Below are 19317 nucleotides of genomic sequence, written 5' to 3' on the forward strand. Positions count from 1 at the left end.
TGCGGCCATGCTAGCACTACTCAAATGCTAGAATAACAGAGCCAATACAGAACTCGGCTTACAGTAGGAATAGGCAACTTCAGTAGAGCCAAGGGTTGTTTTCTTGATTGATCAGCTGCTCAGGGGCAGCACTCCCTACTCCTAATATGCAAAGCAGACGGGTCCAAAATAGCTAATTCCTTTTAAAAGATAGATTACAGTATTTCAGCAGTTGAGAAATAAAATATTCATCCTCCCCTCAAAAATAATGCTCATTCTTTGAAAATCAATTTATTCCGTCAGACTAATAATTCATTTAAAATAATTCATTCAAAATTTTCTACCTTTACCTAAGTATTTATTCACATTTACAGTCACATGAAAAAGTACACCGTCTTTGAATTCTACAGCTTTATATGTCAGGACATAATAAAAATCATCTGGTCCTTAGCAGGTCTGAAAATTAGGTAAATATAACCTCAGATGAACAACACAAAGTATTCATGGATCATAGAATCATGGAAAAGTGAAGTAGGAAGGGGCTTACAAGTCGATCAAGTCCAACCCACTGCTCAAGGCAGGAATACAATCAAAGCATATCTGCCAGGTGATTATCTAAGTTTTTCTTGGATGTCCCCAGTGTTGGAGCACTCACCAACTCCTGAGGTAACTGGTTCCACTGTTGTACTGCTCTAACAGTTAGGAAGTTTTTCCTGATATTCAACTGAAATCTCGCTTCCTTTAACTTGAGCCCATTGTTGTGTGTCCTGTACTCTGGGATGACCGAGAACAGATCTTGCCCTTTCTCTGTATGACAGCCTTTCAAATATTTGAAAAGTGCTATCATATCACCCCTCAGTCTTCTTTTACACTGTTATGATTTATTTTACAAAAATAAAGCCAAACTAGAGAAACCATATGTGAAAAACTACATCATTTGATTAAATAGCTTGTAGAACCGCAGCAATAACTTGAAGTAATTGTTTTCTGTATGACTTTGTCAGTCTCTCACATCATTGTGGAGGAATTTTGGCCCCCTCTTCTTCACAACAGTTGCTTCAGTTCACTGAGGTCTGCAGGGATTTGTTTATACACGTATCTCTTCTGGTTCCGCCACAGCATTTCAATAAGGTTGAGGTCTGGACTCTGACTGGGCCACTGCAGCACCTTGATTCTTTTCTTTTTTGGCCATTCTGTTGCAGATTTGCTGGACTCTTTGGGATAATTGCCCTGTTGCATGACCCAATTGTGGCCAAGCTTTAATTGTCGGACAGATGGCCTCACATTTGACTGTAGAATACTGTGAAATACAGAGGGGTTTATGGTTGACTCAATGACTGCAAGGTGCCTAGGTCCTGTGGTTGCAAAACACACCCAAATCATCACCCTTCCACCATCATGCTTGACAGTTGGTATAAGGTATTTGTGCTGACATGCTGTGTTTGGTTTTCACCAAATATGGTGCTGTGCATTATGGCCAAACATTTCCACTTTGGTCTCATCTGTGAGTCTATTTAGAGCAGGCTTGTCCAACCTTTCACCTTCCCTGGGCCACATTAGAAGATGAAAATTTGGGTTGGGCCGCACATAAAATGACAGTAACGATACATGATCATCCAAAAAAAAAAAAAAAACCATAGAAAACATAGTTAACATATTAAACTTACTTGGAAATGAAGTTAGTGAGATGTTTGACATTGTTTCTCAGCCACCAATGCATCCATATTTGCTTTGATGGAACTTGTTGCAATTCTCAGTGAGTGCTCAAGGTGCTCATCAGATATTTTGGTTCTAGTTTTATTCTTTGTGTGCTTCATCCTTGAAAATAGCTGCTCACAAATGTAGGTGCTTCCAAATAGCGATGACATGAATAAGGCATGATTGTGAAGTGAAGGATAATTTTCTCTGGGAAGATATATCTTATAGAAGTCCATTAAAGAGACATGGTCAAATTTTTCTTTCAATTGAATGTCAGATTGGAGCTCTATGCATTCCATTTGCAAATTGGCAGGTAATATATTAATGTCCACTGAAAATGGAATTGCAAATATCAGAAAAGATGGCTGATTTTTTTTCTAAAATCTTGAAACCTTTTCTGAAATTCCTGTACCAAATTGAAAAGCAAGGCTGCATATTTTTCTGTGTTCACAGAGGTGTGTTTAGCCAATGTGCTAAAATGCATCAAATGTTTTGTCTTCATTTGAGAATGCCATAGTTTCAGTTTCATTTGGAATGCTGTTATAGTTTGAAACATTGTTCTGATCAATTGGTTTTCACCTTGAAGACGCATGTTTAACTCATTTAAATGAGTGGTCAACTTGACTAAAAATGCCAAATCTGTGAGCCAGTTTTCATCGTCAAGTTCTGGCACACATTTTGTTTTAGATTCCATAAATGACTTGATTTCATTTCTCAGATCATAAAATCTTGCCAGCATTCATTCGTTCGTTCGTTCGTTCGTTCATTCATTTGCTTTATATCCCGCCCATCTGGTCTGGTCGACCACTCTGGGCGGCTTCCAATAAGGTGTATACAATAAAACATAAGAATTTTACAAACAGTCCATAACACATACAATAATAAAACAAATAATAAATGAAAGAAAAAATAAAGAAAGAATTAAATATTGGCAGGAGGGAAGGCCTGAACATACAACCATGTTTTTAGTTGACTCTTAAAAGTGCCCAGCGTAGGGGCTGCACAAATCACCGGAGGAAGGTTATTCCAGAGGCGAGGAGCCACCGCCGAGAAGGCCCAGTTTCGTGTCCTTTCCTTCCGGGCCTCCCTCAGCGTTAGGCTCCTCAGCCTCACCTCCTGGCTCGTGCAGGTGATCCGAGTAGATCTAGGTGGGAGCAGGCGTTCCACCAAGTATCGGGGTCCTAAACCATTTAGGGCCTTATATGTAAGCATTAACACTTTGAAGTAAATGTGGAAACGGATGGGCAGCCAGTGCAGCATGGCCAGAGTAGGAGAGATATGTTGGTATTTTCTCACTCCAGTAAGGAGTCTGGCCGCCGCATTCTGCACCACCTGAAGTTTCCGCATCAGCTTCAAAGGGAGCTCCACATAGAGTGCGTTACAGTAGTCTAATCTAGAGATTACGAGTGCATGTACTAAGGTACATTTTCCCTCGAGTTAACCATCTTACTTCAGAAAATTAAATGATATCCCCATACTCAGCATCCATAAACTTAAGGAATTCCTGGAATTGGCGATGATTCAGTCCCTTGGACCTTATGAAATTTACAGCCTTGATGACAATCTGCATGACGTTACCCATCGTTAAAGCTTCTGCACATATATTTTCTTGGTGTACTATGCAGTGATATTTAACCATACTGAAATTTCGGGAGGCAATTGCATCATCTTCTATCAATTTTGCAAGCCCATCCCTTTTACCTATCATTGCAGGGGCACCATCAGTAGCTATGCCAGATATGTTAGCAAATGACAAAGAAAATCGCTGTAATGTATTTTTCACAGCTTCATATAAATCTCTTGCTTTAGTTGTGTCTTTCAGTGGAAATAAAGCAGCCATTTCTTCAGTAATATTATATTTGTCATCAATGCCTCAGATAAAAATTGCCAATTGAGCTGTATCTGTAGCATCTGTACTTTCGTCTATTGCCATAGCATAAAATTAGAAATCTTATCCTCTTTGGGGGAGGGTAGCAAATCCAAGGTTAAACGAAACCCTGCTGCACATAGCAGATTTCTGCTTTGCATTCCCCTAAAATACGGGGGTGGGGGGGTGGAAGACATTTTCCAAATCGAAAACCGGCCCTAAATTATCGGTGTGTGTGTGTGTGTGGAATGACAGTGCAATTAAGCAACCTGGCTAGCAAAACTGGGCATAGATCCCAGACAGCGTCCAACCACATCCATAGGTCCAATCCAGAACCCAGCTACGCCGGAACGTGTCGATCGCTCTACTAACCTCGCTGCCCCCCCCCCGGCTTAGGCTCATCTGGGATCACGCTGCACAGCCCACAAGCGCTTCGCTGCCCCCTCCTCCTCCTCCACAACGGCACAACCCCAATCAATCCCACCTGCGCAACTTGGGATGGGAGGGCAATTCACGCATGGGGTTGGAAAGGCAGGAGGCAAACCGGCTTGCACATTTTTAAAACAGCGCCCATCGCCATCCAAGCCAGCGAGAAGGAAACAAACAAATGGGGGGGAGGCCAAGGTTTTGCAAACACCTTCTATGGGGCTTCTGCGGCTCCGCGCCCACGGCCTCTCAACCCTGGACCCTGCCCTGTTTAGCAAAGAGATCAAACCTTTCCCTCCCCCCTCCCGCAAAAGGAATAAGCGAGGTGCGTCCATGCATTGGGGGGGCAGCCCTAGCCATCCTCCGAAGCCCCCACTCCAAGCGTGTTTACCGGCAGCTGCGATCTCAGACAACAGAGGCTGCCAGCTTCGGCTTTATGGGGCCGGGAAGGGGTCCACTTATTGACTGGGATGGTGCAATGCAGTCACGCAGCCCCCCTCTCCCCTCCCCTCTCACTCCTTCCTTCCTTCCCTCTCTCCCCCTCTACTGTTGTGACATGACCCAGCCGCATTCCGGCCGCAAGCACCGGCAGTGTAACTTGAACCTTTGAAATTTCTTTTAAAATAAAAATTTGCACTGGGCCACATTACGAGCCGACCTGGGCCGCATGCAGCCCGCGGGTTGGACAAGTCTGATTTAGAGAGAAGAGGCTTTCTCCTGGCAACCCTTCCAAACAAACCATACTTGTTCAATCTTTTTCTAACTGTACTGTCAAGAACCTTAACATTTTAACATGCTAACTCAGTCCTGTCGAGTCTGAAATGTAACTCTTGGGTTTTTTGCAATTTCTCTGAGCATTGCACAGTCTGACATTGGTGTGAATTTGCTTGGACATCCACTCCTGGGAAGATTGGCAGGTGTCTTGAATGTTTTCCATTTGTGAATAATCTTCCTCAGTGTAGTACGATGTAGATTAAATGGTTTGGATATGGTCTTATAACCCTTCCTAGATTGATGGGCAGCAACAATTGCTTCTCTATGATCCCTGCTGATGTGCTTCCTCCTTGGCGTTGTGTTAACACACACCTGAATGCTCCAAACCAGGAAATGCTAAAACTTCAGCTTTTATAGAGGTAGTCACACTTACTGATGATCAATTACTCAAGGGCATTTCGTTAGCAGCACCTGGCTGCTACGTAGTCTCTTAATTCCTATGGAAGCAGTAAGGATGTACTTAACTTTTCAAACATAGCTTCTCCATTTTGGCTTTATTTTTGTTAAATAAATCATGAGAACGTGTAATATGTCATATGCTGTTGTTCATCTGAGGTTTGAATTATCTAATTTTCAGACCTATTAAGGACAAGATGATTTTTATTATATCCTGATACGTAAAACTGCAGAATTCAAAGGAGTACATTCTTTTTCACATGAGTGTACATTAATAAAACAGCAGCTATAGTCACAGAGAGATTCACTGAATTATGATTCCCTGGTGGTTAATACTTCCTGAGAATTAAGCCACTTAATTATAATTAATACATAGGTGCTTAAATAACAAGGGGTTTGGGTCCACTACAATTAAGGTTTAAGGAAGATAAATGATAGAAAACACCTGAGGATTAGGTGACGATTCAGAGTTTTCTGCTTACATTTACACTAACATAAAGGCTTCGCTTGCTGCCTTATGAAGGCTCTTCTATAGATTTAATGGTTTGCTACCAAACATTAGTGACAGGTCATGAATTTTACCATTTCTCTGGAAAACACTGAAAGATACAGTGGGGTTTTGACTTGAGAACTTAATCCGTATTGGAAGGCGGTTCTCAAGTCAAAAGTTCTCAGGTCAAATCTGCATTTCCCATAGGAATGCATTGAAAACCATTTGATCCGTATCTGCTCTTTTCCGTCCACAGAAACTAATGGGAAGCTGCTATTCTGCCTTCGACCACTAGAGGGGGATATTTTGTTTCTTTTTTTCTTAGGTCAAGAAAGGTTCAGGGAAGGCAGGGAAAATACAGTCCAGGCAGTACAAGTACCAGGCAGTCTGAAGACTGTCTCCCAATCCACTCTCTAAACGCTGGGAGGAGTGAGGAAGCAGACAGGCACCCTTTTCACTGGCCAACAGTTAACTGAAAGTTCAAATTGTGCACTTTCCCTGCCTCCCACGTGGTTTTTTTCAGTTCTTAACTCAAATCTAAGTATGTAAGTCAAGTCAATATTTTCCTATGAGAGTGGTTCTTAAGTCAAAATGTTCTTAACTCAAGCTGTTCTTAAGTCAAGACCCCACTGTATAACAAATGGCTTGGGTCTACATGTGGCCTGGAGGCTGCATTCTGCCCACTGCTATCTTATTGCAAGAGGAGCACAACTACAAGTGGAGTTCTACACTTACACTGAAATTATCAACAAAATTCTTCTCTTTGGAGACTTGTGGGACTGAATAAGTCTGGTATGACTATTCTGGATCTAAAGAGCTGCCCTGTTTGGTGCCAGCAAAAATTTCCCTGCTCTAAATTACATTGGCTCCTGAACTTTATCTTAGCTTGTACCATGAACAGGAACAATCCAAGATGATACAGTGGTGCCTCGCTTAGCGACGTTAATTCGTTCCGCAAAAATCGCTGCAGAATGAAAATGTTGCTATGCGATATTAAAAAGCCCATAGAAATGCAATGAAACCCCTTTAATGCGTTCCTATGGGCTTAAAACTCACAGTTGAGCGAAGATCCTCCATAGCGCCGCCATTTTTGGTGCCTCTAAAGCGAGGAATCCGTCCCTAAACACAGCGGGTGGCCATGTTTTTTTCCCGGTGGCCATTTTGAAACCGCCGATCAGCTGTGCAAAAATGGGGGCTTTGCGATGATTGCTTTCCTGCGATCATCGCAAAGCAAAAATACCCCATAGAGAAGATTGCAAAGCGATCGCTTTTGCAATCGAAAAAACAGCGTCGCTAAGCGATTTCGTCGCTAAACGGAGCGATCGCTAAGCCAGGCACTACTGTAAACCACTTATATATATCTTTAGCTAGTGTTGATCACAACTGGACTAGGCTGTGGATGCATATTTCAATAGATGGGGACTGCATTTCTGCAGCTATCGCTCCGAATGTTTCCACAATGGCTTCATTTTCCCTAGCTTATACCAGTTCTCACAAAAATATTTTAAGTTCTCAAGATGAAAAATACCTTTGGATTATTTCTGCAGACTTGGAGCTTCGGCGTTACATTGCACTCTACCCCGATCATGATCTTGCTCACTGACCCTATGCAAAAACAGAAATTTATATATTTGGGGGACATAACTCTGAAAACTTGGGAACAGTTGCTCTACCCTGAGCTGGTGACAAGATTAAAGAAGTCCATACCGTAGATTTTGGAAAGCATAAAAGCAATTCCCCTATTAAACTGATAAGAACAGATACTACACTTGATCTTAGCCAAAAGGCTGAGAAGCGATGCAATTCCCTAATGCTAGATGCTTTCATGAGTATCTCTGTATGCCCTTATCTCATCAACATTCTTTCTGAGAAACCTGGAGATATGAATAAACTGTGCAATATAATCAGCTGAGCTGATGGCAACAGCAAGTTGCCAATATTCCTTTCTAAAGTGGGACATGCTATGATTTCTTTTTCCTTCCACACAGACAGACCTAACTCAGGAGCTCCACTGAAGAAGACCATTATGTGCTGCTGCTTTTTGAAATTATCCAACTTTCATAGCCCAAGTCACCACAAGAAAGCTACCAAAAAAATCCCAGTAGGCAGCTCAAGATAATTTGAGATGAATATTGTTTTGTGCAATCCATGGCAAGCTTCCCTGAAACCTTTGTGCAAATACAACTACAAAGAATACATTTAGCAATTTTACAATGCAAGAGATGTTAGGGTCAAGCATTCTATTTGAATACCCAAAGGGTAATTCTTGCTTGATAAAGAACGTAAAATACTCTATTGCTAAGGATCTGCCACATACATATTGGGGGTGAAAAGAGGGCAGTAGTCTTAATTCATTTAGACAGATTAATGAATCCTCAACCCCCACCTCAAATGCATAAATGCAATTATTACTTTCCTTGATTGGCTGCCAATGTGATATAAGTCTAAAAGAAATGAACCTTTTCTACTGAGACAGAACAATAAATGGGTTTCCTTGAATACAGTGGTTGAGGAATCCAAGTTCCTGACCTCAAATGTTTTACTAGTAGTGCTCTATGCAGTGGGGAACAATCAGAATGACATCTGCTGAAACACAAGTGATTTACGATATAATTGGTTCTGCATATGTGCCAAGAGTAAAACTCCTAAAACCAACAAAAATCAAGATTAATGACCGATTAACATACAAAAAGAGAACAGTGCCATACAGGTGGTGCAAAAACCTCTCCTCCCACTCCCTGAAAACTTGTGATTAAGGAACTTAGTCCTGAGGTCACATTAAGCTTGATATGTCTTCCATCATACCCTCCTAGGGAAAAGAGACAAGTGCTGCTACTTAGTTTTTTCACCACGTACTTTGGGTTGGGTTGAAGGGAGTCAGAATAAGGGCGACGACATAGGTCTAAGCCTCAACTGAACAGAATACTGCCAAAATCATGCTGGGACTGAACAAGCAGTGTGTATTGTTTTTTGTGCTGTTGGTTGCCCGGTTATTGTGACCTCATTGCACAATTAATCCCTCAATGAACAGTACACAATTAGAAAAGCACTTACGCAATTGCCCATATGCACACACTAAGTTCAACAGGATTTGGGCCAATGAGCTTATTACAGATAATACTGTACACTATTAATTATTAAACCTACAAAAGTAAAGAGCAAGACAGACAGTGACAGAACACATGTATGCTTATACCGGTTGAGATAACCAGATTTTATTTGCATGGCTACAACTGTAACACAGTCTTCAATGTGAACATCCAAAATAAAATCTGATGGCCCAGGAAAGAAACTCTCCTTCACAACTAAATTTTACAGCACATTTCTGTTATGTACAGAGAGGACAGTCGATGTACCTCAATAGTTCAGAAAACTGGCCTTTGGATTTTGTAAAGATCCCTATGCCTTTCTGTAAAATCTGATCTTGCTCAGTTCATACCATGCACTGCTAGTCTTCCTAATTGTCAGAAACTCTCACAGATTTTTCAACATCAATATATATATAAAGCTATAGCCAAATTTACTCTCTTATTTGTGTCATTTTAAAAACAAAAAAAAATCAACTCCTAGTACTATAAACAGACACACAATGCAAGAGTCACCAACTTTGTTATCATTTATGAGCACCGGTTCCCATAAAGTGATTTGAGAGGTGCTATATATAAGAGAGGACATATATCTGTTTCATTGCATACAAACAGATCCTATGAACATGAAATATACCAGCATACCACTATGCAGCATCCTTGCCCCCAGCAATATTGTTACAGATACTGCAAGCATATAGTGGTTTGGTAACCAGTTACCTCAGTTGATAACCAACAGGAGAGTGATTTGCATTATGCACCAAAATAGGTTAGGTTAACCCATAACCTATGATATTACTTGCTGTTTTGAGTGTATTTCTCGCTTTACTTTTCTCTTGATTATTGTTTGGTTTGTATCTACGTTTTGCTCCTGTCTGTTCATATGCCAATAAAGGTATCGAAATCGAAATGCACCAAAATGTACTAAAAGGGAGAATAACAATGGCCTTTAAAAATGACAAATTGAATCTAGTCTTGGGAAAAACAAGAGAGATTATATGACTAGTTCCAAAATCTATTCTTTATCAACACACTCTTAATCAAGATGCAAAGTAATGTGACTGCCCCAGACAGCTGATTGGGGTGGACAGTTTTTATTTCATTAATTATTGTGGTATTTTGCTACCACAGAGTAAAGGCTGATCATTTAGGGCAAATAGAGCACCAGACCACTCCAGGCCTAGGCTATCCCCCACAGTCCATTCCTGCCTGCCTCCTTACCAGAGGCAGAGGGTCATGACCTTGCCTGTGTCTTGCTGTGTGTATGAATCCATGCTTATCCGTGCATACGTGTGTCTACGAATAGCCACTTCTCTCTTGGCTCAGCATGTCAAGCCTGGTTCACTGCACCTCTGTTCTGCCTTCTAACTCATAAAGCAAAATGGGCTCCAGATAACATTGCTGACAGCTAGGGAAGAGGTTCTTATGGAATTTCTTGCCTCATGAGCAAGAAATGACCTGGCTGGCTTGGGGTATTTGGACTGGGAGGGCATTTAATACTCTACTTTAGGTAGCAAAATGTACTGAGGTGGGTACAGAACTAGGGAACTGAGCTATGTTTCTTGTGACTTTGCTTCCTCATTTATGAGGAACAACTTCAGCAGGCCAAGAACATAGCAGAAACAGGTGAAGGACCAAAATGGTTAAGGTTACATTATTTCAACTTGAACAAATCAACTATTTCACAAATGATAGACATTAATTGGAAGCAGCTGCAAAATGATTCATTCCCTTATAATTACATACACTTATGTGAATCATTAATTTGGGTAATTTCAAAGCTTAAAAAATAACAACTTCAGGAATCAAGCCACTCCAGTCAGGCAAAGGGTCTTTATTAAAGAAGTTGTATGAAAATGAAATTGGACTCAGTTGTGAATGCCAACAGATACCATTTTAACACAAACACTGATAATGGCAGAAGGACACAATAGAAAACATTCTAAGAGAGGACAGCCAGCAACAAGGCAGGATGCCTCTTTTTAATCATGAAGAGATTATAATTCTAATCAAACCTGTGTGTGCCACAGTCTGCTGCTCAACCTGTTGTCAAAAAGAAAGTGAAAAACTGGAAAGCAATTTGCTCATTTAGCATTTTGCTCGTGAAATTGTTCGTTTTTCCTTTCCTTTCCTTCTCTTTTATTTTTTATATATATATTTGCCTGTTCTGTTTTTCAAAAAAACACATTACCAATTCACAAGGCAATTTTTAAGCACTATTCTGATCCTAGGAACTGGGAGACTACTCACCTACCACCTCCGTCATCACTTCTGTCACTTCCTACAAATCGTAGGTGGCAAGTCTGAAGACGGAGAGCCTGCACCATCTGTGAGGACACTTTACATGAGTCAGGTCCCTTGGAAATTAGGGTCTTGAGTCAGGTTCCTAATTCGCACAGAGAGTCCCACTGGAAAGTGGAGCTCTCCCTTTTCAGATCCACTCCTCTCTACCAGTAGCAATTCAATGAAAACCAGACTTAGAGGAAGGGAAATGGCCCCCTGTGAGGATATGCCATGGTTTCTAATGCCTCGTTAGGGTTCTACTTTTAGAGAGATTACTATGTATTAAACATAATTGGATATGCTCTTACTGTTGCATTTGACTAAAAGGTGGCAGCTTGAAGCTATGTACTTCTTTGGCCACATTCTAACCAGATTACAGGACTAATTCTGCTTGAGTTAGAAAGACTATACTTCACAGTAGCAAGGACCTTCTGGTTCCGATGTGTGTTTTCAAATTCAGTAGCAATGTCAAGCAGACACAAATGTTTCCCATTTTTCACTTAGAAGTTTCTTTTCACTAAGGCACGCATGGTACTGGTGGTAGAGGTGTTATTTGTAGCTGACAGTTCCAGAAATATTTTTCATTTTGGAATAAGTAGTAGTGGAATGATGTTCTTTACAATAATGTTTTACTACTTGAAATGCCAGGAATTGTGAAGCATGAAGATTTGCACGCAAGGCAGTGTACAGAGTAAGAGAACAATAATTCCTGTGTATCTGTGGATGAACACAATACTCATATATAAGATGCATTTCTGTGCTGCCATCTTCTTATGAGGACAAGAGGAACTCAATTTTTGTAGATGAAAATTTTGGAGCTACTGTATTCTTTTCAGTACAGGACACATCATTTTTCTTGTACAAAACTAATGGTTTCATGCTTTTAAATTCTGGATAAAGCTGCGTGAAATTTCTTTTATCTTAACCTGTATACTACAACACTCAGAGGGAATTGGGTGTGCTACAGTTTCAAGTTAAGCAGCAAATGTCCAATATTTTCAGTTAGCTAATTTAAAAAATTGTATGGGCTATCAGATTAGTATGGGAATCAGACTTGAACTTCGAAATTCCGATGGAAATTACTCTTGGCATTGGACAAGAGTTGCAATATCAGGAATCAAATGCATTTAATGCTCTGCACAGAAAATAAGTTTTGTTTAATTAACTAAAATTTATAGGGATATATTGTCCAGTTGTTAGAGACATTCTTGTCAAAAGTTTATTTATTTTATTTATATAACAAAGTTCTTTGTTAACTGGGTTAAATGCATAGAGTTTGATATGAATGTAGGTATTGCATGTTTTTCCCCCTTTTTTCAAAACGTTTCTTTTTCCTGGGCTCGTTGGATTACTCAGTGGTTTGGGTATCTGGCTGCGGAGCCAGAGGTTGGCAGTTCGATTCCCCACTGTGCCTTCTGTGAGTAGGGCCAGCCTGTGTGATCTTGGGCAAGCTTAACAGTCCCAGGGTGCATTCAGAAGACGGAAATGTAAACCACTTCTAAGTATTCTTCATTTAGAAAATTCTGAAAAGGGTTGCAATGAGTCAGAATTGACTTGATTGCATACGATTATTAATATTTATTTTTCCTAGGGAAAAAATACAGTGAAAAACTACTTTCCTCCTATATCTTCAACACTGCTTTAAAAAAAACACTATTAGCGATGAAGTGCACTATATAAAGTTATTTCTTCATTTTTTAAACTCCTAATAAATGAGATCCACACACATGACATGGATGGAAAAACAGGAGACATCTGTTTGAAAACTCTGAGAACTCTTTATAGTATCAAACATAATATACAATGTTTTTTGATGTTCTGTGAAATTAGCAACCCTTTCCTGGAAGCATGAGCATGTAGGACTTTAACTCTTTTCCTACACTAAAGAACAGAAAAATGAACTTTTGAAGACAGTGTTTTTAAAAATGCTTTCCTTTATCTTCTCTTCCCTCCCTCCACTCCACCCAAATTATTTTCATTTTTAGACCCAATACCACTAGTTGTTTATGTAACTGTAGAAGAGACAGACACTCTTCTTCCCAAGTGATTTAAAGACCTCTGGTGTTAAAAGTAAAACAGAGAACACAAAGACATTAAAATATTAATCATCTTGTGCAGCATCCACTGGGAGTAACAGAAAAATGTAGTGCTTTGCAATCTACTGGCCTCACTTCCTCACTATGCACAAAGAGACTCCCTTTCCTGCACATATGGAGAATACTAGGGGAAAAATTGACCTCAGGGACCCTTTTCCAGCACAGTTCAGTCTTCCATATGAAATGCCCGCCACATCTATAACAAAAAGTTGGTTCTTGTTCTAGAGTGCCTTAAATAAGCTTGACACAATATACCTTCCAAGGTTACTATTCCCATGTGCAAAAATTTATATTGTAAACTTAAGAAAGGTCCCAAGGAAATTAACCCACAGGTTATGAGCTCATGATTTGAAGTGACGGTGGTAAGAGATGGTGGTCAGGCTTGGTCAGGTAGTCAAAAATGCGAATAAAATCCTTATCGAAAAAGTACCCAGGCATCATGAAAATAGCACAATCAGAAGCACATTCCCAAGGATCAGCTGCCCTTCTTGTGCAGTACTGAACCATATTCATGCCAGATTTTATTTTAATATAGAAAATCCTAGCCAAATTGCTTATAATTGATGTATATAAATGAAAGGTCTACACAAAACATAAATTTGTAAAAGAATCAGAATACGCAGTGCCTACATAACCCAGTCTAAAGTGGTTTTAAACCATTTCCTAACGATCAGCTATTCAAGAAACTATTCTTGAATATTCAAGAAGGATAACTAGCCCTTTTATGAAGTATGCCAGAGGTTGAAATGTACAAGAGTACCTCTCTAACACACACAACAGTAGATCAGCACCTCTTTAGGCCTTCAGGGGTTTCTCTCTAGTAATACTCTTCTCCCTTGAATTGCATAGGTCTGGGGAGATGGCTTTGGTAAGACATGGATATTTTTTTCACTCACTCAATCAATCAATAAATATTTCAATAAATACTGTACTGATATTTGTCTCCAGGAAATGGTCTGAGAAATGTGGGTTTTGAGCTTATCAAGGCCCCTGTTGTTGGCATCTCAGCCAGCCCCCACTCCTGGCTTGGCAATTCCACATAGTGGATGAAAGAAGGCTGGAATATGTTGGGAGGTTGGCACAGATTGGGGGAGGCCTGTATATTTGTGTCTTTGTGTTTGTGCGTGAATCAACTGTTGTGCTTTGTAATTCTGTTTTTTGGGGCATAAGAGTTATACATGGATTTGGAAGTACACAGGAATTCAATGCTTCTAACCCCAGCATTGTTGAAAGGGGGAAGTACGTATACAGTACATTGATATATACCTCCCAGGCTCAAAAGAGATAAGTAACAGTATACTCTTGGCTGTTTGCTTTGGTTACGCCCAAGAGCTCTCCTGCTCTCTTTCAGGACTGTTATCAACAGATCATACTATCTATATAAATACACAGGGAAGAAGTTATATCTAAGGTTAAGAGTATTCAAGCCATACTCAGCCTTACAAATGCCACTCACCCCTTGAATCACACCCAGAAACAAATCACAAGCCAATGCAGACCACGGAGCTTACAGGGAGTGTGTTACTCAGAACTATACAGTATTAACTAAACTGTGTCTATACTATGCATGCATTCTACAACCATCTCCTACTATATAACAAGGAGAATATACCTTTCAGAAGCCAAATGGCAATGACCAAACTTATGTACCAAAAAAAGATGAGCAAACAGTGTATCCTGCATGACAGAAGTGCACTGCAAGGCTGGATTCTGAAATAATCTAGGCAAAAGAGGCCCTGCCATCTTCAAATCAACTGCACTGTTGACTGCGGGAATTTTTTATTTTTGAACTGGGAACATAAAAATGATAGGACAATAGGTTTGATTAAATAAGAGCTTTGGAAGATATGACATATATTGTTCTAAAAAGTGCCTATAAAACAGACGTGTGAAAATGGGAGAGGAGCCACTTAAAAGAAAATATTTGCCATTCACCTCCTCAGACCATTTTATTTCAAATAACCACTGTCAATGGAAGTAAAAGATGAAGAACTGCATGGGAAGTGGAAAGGCAGTGATAACCAAATTAACTTTCATGAAACGGCTTTCCAATAAGAATAAATAAATGTTCCTGAATATATAAAACTTTGTATAAACTGCCATTCAGCTGTCATCAAAAACCAACATGTTCTTCCAGAGACAGTGCTAGATTAAATGCAAGAAAAGCAATGTGCAGCCACCTATCGCTCACCTCTCCCATCCAGGTCTCAGGATTTAGGGGTGGCAAAGAATCATGAGATTTTTTTTATGCTTACCAAAAGGCAACACAGGTTTTTAAAATTTTAAAAATGCTAGTTTACTGAATGTCTCATTGTAGAATCATAATAGAGAAGAAGGGTTTTCTTGACTCATTTGAAGCCTTCCTCCATAGACTGAATATGATAGAGAAGGTGGGGCGTGGGAGAAAGCACCAGAGGAAGATCCTCTCCCAGTTTCCCTGGGATGCAGTTTCAGGACCACGCTGCTTACTATTTCCAAGGAAACGTCACACTAAGGAGACAGATGTATTACCAAGTACCTGAATGATTTGATTCTAACAGAAGACACTGTTACAGTTCAGCTTGACATCAAAAGTAGGTCAAGGGTGGGAACTATTTTTTAATATCACCTAGCTTAACTAAAATGGACAGGAATGGGTGAATTCAACTCGGAGGTTTATCATATCTACTATTGTGGGCAAGAATCCCATAGAAGGAATGGAGTAGCCCTCATAGTCAACAAAAGAATGGGAAAAGCTGTAATGGGATATAATCTCAAAAATGATAGAATGATGTCAATACGAATCCAAGGCAGACCTTTCAACATCACAATAATCCAACCACCATTGCTGAGGAAACTGAAACTGAACAATTTTATGAAGATTTACAACACCTTCTAGAACTGACACCAAAGAAAGATGTTCTTCTCATTCTAGGGGACTGGAATGCCAAAGTAGGGAGCCAAGAGATAAAAGGAACAACAGGGAAGTTTGGCCTTGGAGTTCAGAATGAAGCAGGACAAAGGCTAATAGAGTTTTGTCAAGAGAACAAGCTGGTCATCACAAACACTCTTTTCCAACAACACAAGAGGCGACTCTATACATGGAAATCACCAGATAGGCAATACCGAAATCAGATTGATTATATTCTCTGCAGCCAAAGATGGAGAAGCTCTATACAGTCAGCAAAAACAAGACCTGGAGCTGATTGTGGCTCTGATCATCAGCTTCTCATAGCAAAATTCAAGCTTAAACTGAAGAGAGTAGGAAAAACCACTAGGCTACTCAGGTATAATCTAAACCAAATCCCTTATGAATACACAGTGGAAGTAAAGAATAGATTTAGGGAATTCGATTTGGTGGACAGAGTGCTTGAAGAACTTTGGATAGAGGCTCGTAACATTGTACAGGAGGCAGCAACAAAAAACATCCCAAAGAAAAGGAAATACAAGAAAGCAAAGTGGCTGTCCAACGAGGTCTTAGAAATAGCAGAGAGGAGAAGGGAAACAAAATGCAAGGGAGATAGGGAAAGTTACAGAAAATTGAATGCAGACTTCCAAAGAATAGCAAGGAGAGACAAGAGGGCCTTCCTAAATGAGTAATGCAAAGAAATAGAGGAAAATAACAGTAAAGGAAAAAACAGATCTGTTCAGGAAAATTGGAGATATTAGAGGAACATTTTGTGCAAAGATGGACATGATAAAGGACAAAAATGGGAGGGACCTCACAGAAGCAGAAGACATCAAGAAGAGGTGGCAAGAATACAAAGAGGAATTATATCAGAAAGATTTGAATATCCCGGACAACCCAGACAATGTAGTTGCCGACCTTGAGCCAGACATCCTGGAGAGTGAAGTCAAGTGGGCCTTAGAAAGCATGGCTAACAACAAGGCCAGTGGAGGTGATGGCATTCCAGTTGAACTATTTAAAATCTTAAAAGATGATGCTGTTAAGGTGCTACATTCAATATACCAGCAAGTCTGGAAAATTCAACAGTGACCAGAGGACTGGAAAAGATCAGTCTACATCCCAATCCCAAAGAAGGGCAGTGCCAAAGAATGCTCCAACTACCATACAATTGCACTCATTTCACATGCTAGCAAGGTTATGCTCAAAATCCTCCAAGGTAGGCTTCAGCAGTATGTGGACGGAAAACTCCCAGAAGTACAAGCTGGATTCCGAAGGGGCAGAGGAACAAGAGACCAAATTGCTAATATGCACTGGATTATGGAGAAAGCCAGAGAGTTCCAGAAAATATCTACTTCTGCTTCATTGACTATGCAAAAACCTATGACTGTGTGGACCACAGAAAACTATGCAAAGTCCTTAAAGAAATTGGAGTGCCGGACCACCTTATCTATTTCCTGAGAAACCTATATGAGGGACAGGAAGCAATAGTTAGAACTGGATATGGAACAACCGATTGGTTCAAAATTGGGAAAGGAGTACGACAAGGCTGCATATTGTCCCCCGTCTTATTTAATTTATATGCAGAATACATCATGTGGAAAGCTGGACTGGAGGAATCCCAAACTGGAATTCAGATTGCCGGAAGAAATATCAACAACCTCAGATATGCAGCTGATACCACTCTGATGGCAGAAAGTGAGGAGGAATTAAGGAACCTTGTAATAAGGGTGAAAGGGGAGAGTGCAAAAAATGGTCTGAAGCTGAACATCAAAAAAACTAAGATCATGGCCACTGGTCCCATCACCTCCTGGGAAATAGAAGGGGAAGATATGGAGGCAGTGACAGATTTTACTTTCTTGGGCTCCATGATCACTGCAGATGGTGACAGCAGCCACGAAATTCAAAGACCCCTGCTTCTTGGGAGGAAATCAATGACAAACCTGGACAGCATCTTAAAAAGCAGAGACATCACCTTGCCGACAAAGGTCTGCATAGTCAAAGCTATGGTTTTTCCTGTAATTATGTATGGAAGTGAGAGCTGGATCATAAAGAAAGCTGACTGCCAAAAAATTGATGCCTTTGAATTATGGTGCTGGAGGAGGTTCTTAAGAGTCCCCTGGATTGCAAGGAAAACAAACCTATCCATTCTGAATGAAATCAAACCTGAGTGCTCACTGGAAGGACAGATCCTGAAGCTGAGGCTCCAATACTTTGGCCATCTCAGGAGAAGAGAAGATTCCCTGGAAAAGCCCCTGATGTTGGGAAAGTGTGAAGGCAAGAGGAGAAGGGGATGACAGAGGATGAGATGGCTGGACAGTGTCATCGAAGCAACCAACATGAAATTGACACAACTCCGGGAGGCAGTGGAAGATAGGAGGGCCTGGCGCGCTCTGGTCCATGGGGTCACGAAGAGTCAGACACGACTAAACGACGACGAGCTTAACTAAAGAATGCTTAGAGAAAGGGTTGGTCCTGCTCTCAGACAGAGACAGCTGGCTGAAACAACAAATATAGGAATGGGGCAGCACTCCTGTGATGTGTGGCGCTGCCATTACTTATGTGAGGAAGCTTCACTTCCTGCTTCAGGCACTGGAAGAACTTGGACCTACTCTGCTCAGAGAATCTGGATAGATGTCACAAGGATGTCCTGTCAAGTTTACCCTTTGAAAGAGCATGCCTGAAAACTTATTCCTAAATGAATCAAATTATAGGGAAACATCCCAGTCTGTTGTTTTAGGCACCTGCTTAGAAAGTACATAACAAATAGAGGTTGTGAGTAAGATCGGCAGCTCTAGCCTGCAGTATCAAACTGAATACCTCCATCACATCCAATCTTAATGGACTGTCCCCACGGCAGGCTTGGGGATGGCACTATTCTAGTTATTTACAAGCATTTCTATGCCTTTTAAGACTGAAAATTTCAGGAAGAGGGACAACATGAGGACTTCATCACATAAAAGGAAATCTCTATGTGGGTAAAATCCAACATGGCAGCTAATATTCATATCAATCAATCATATTGTGAATTTCGTTGTATGGTATACTGTGTATATACTTACAATGACAATAAATTATATTATTATTATATCAAGCTAATATTCATATCAAGCAATCAATTCATATCAAGCAGGATTCCTTCTGTTTATAGTATTACAGATTTAGACTCCCAAACAGCTCAGTCATAATAACTGCATTCAGGGTAAGAAGTCGACAAAGAAGCAGATTAGTGCTTTAAAAAAGAGAGCCAATAAAGCTTTGCAAAAATAAGTAGATAGGCTCACAAGACGAATGCATACAAATTAGCAACCTTCCAACTGTGTGAAAAAAACAAAAAT

At 40.3% G+C, this 19317-nt stretch overlaps 1 protein-coding gene and 1 pseudogene across 13 annotated transcripts in view; both read right to left on the reverse strand.

The window, feature by feature from the left end:
* The window catches only part of STX8 (syntaxin 8), a 194372-nt gene that overhangs the window by 131263 nt on the left and 43792 nt on the right, over window positions 1-19317 (reverse strand). The gene's annotated exons all lie outside the window — the stretch shown is intronic.
* Window positions 7325-7429, reverse strand: LOC144587675 (U2 spliceosomal RNA; annotated as a pseudogene).

The sequence above is a fragment of the Pogona vitticeps genome, chromosome 2 (assembly GCF_051106095.1).
Source record: "Pogona vitticeps strain Pit_001003342236 chromosome 2, PviZW2.1, whole genome shotgun sequence".
Lineage (NCBI taxonomy): Eukaryota > Metazoa > Chordata > Lepidosauria > Squamata > Agamidae > Pogona > Pogona vitticeps.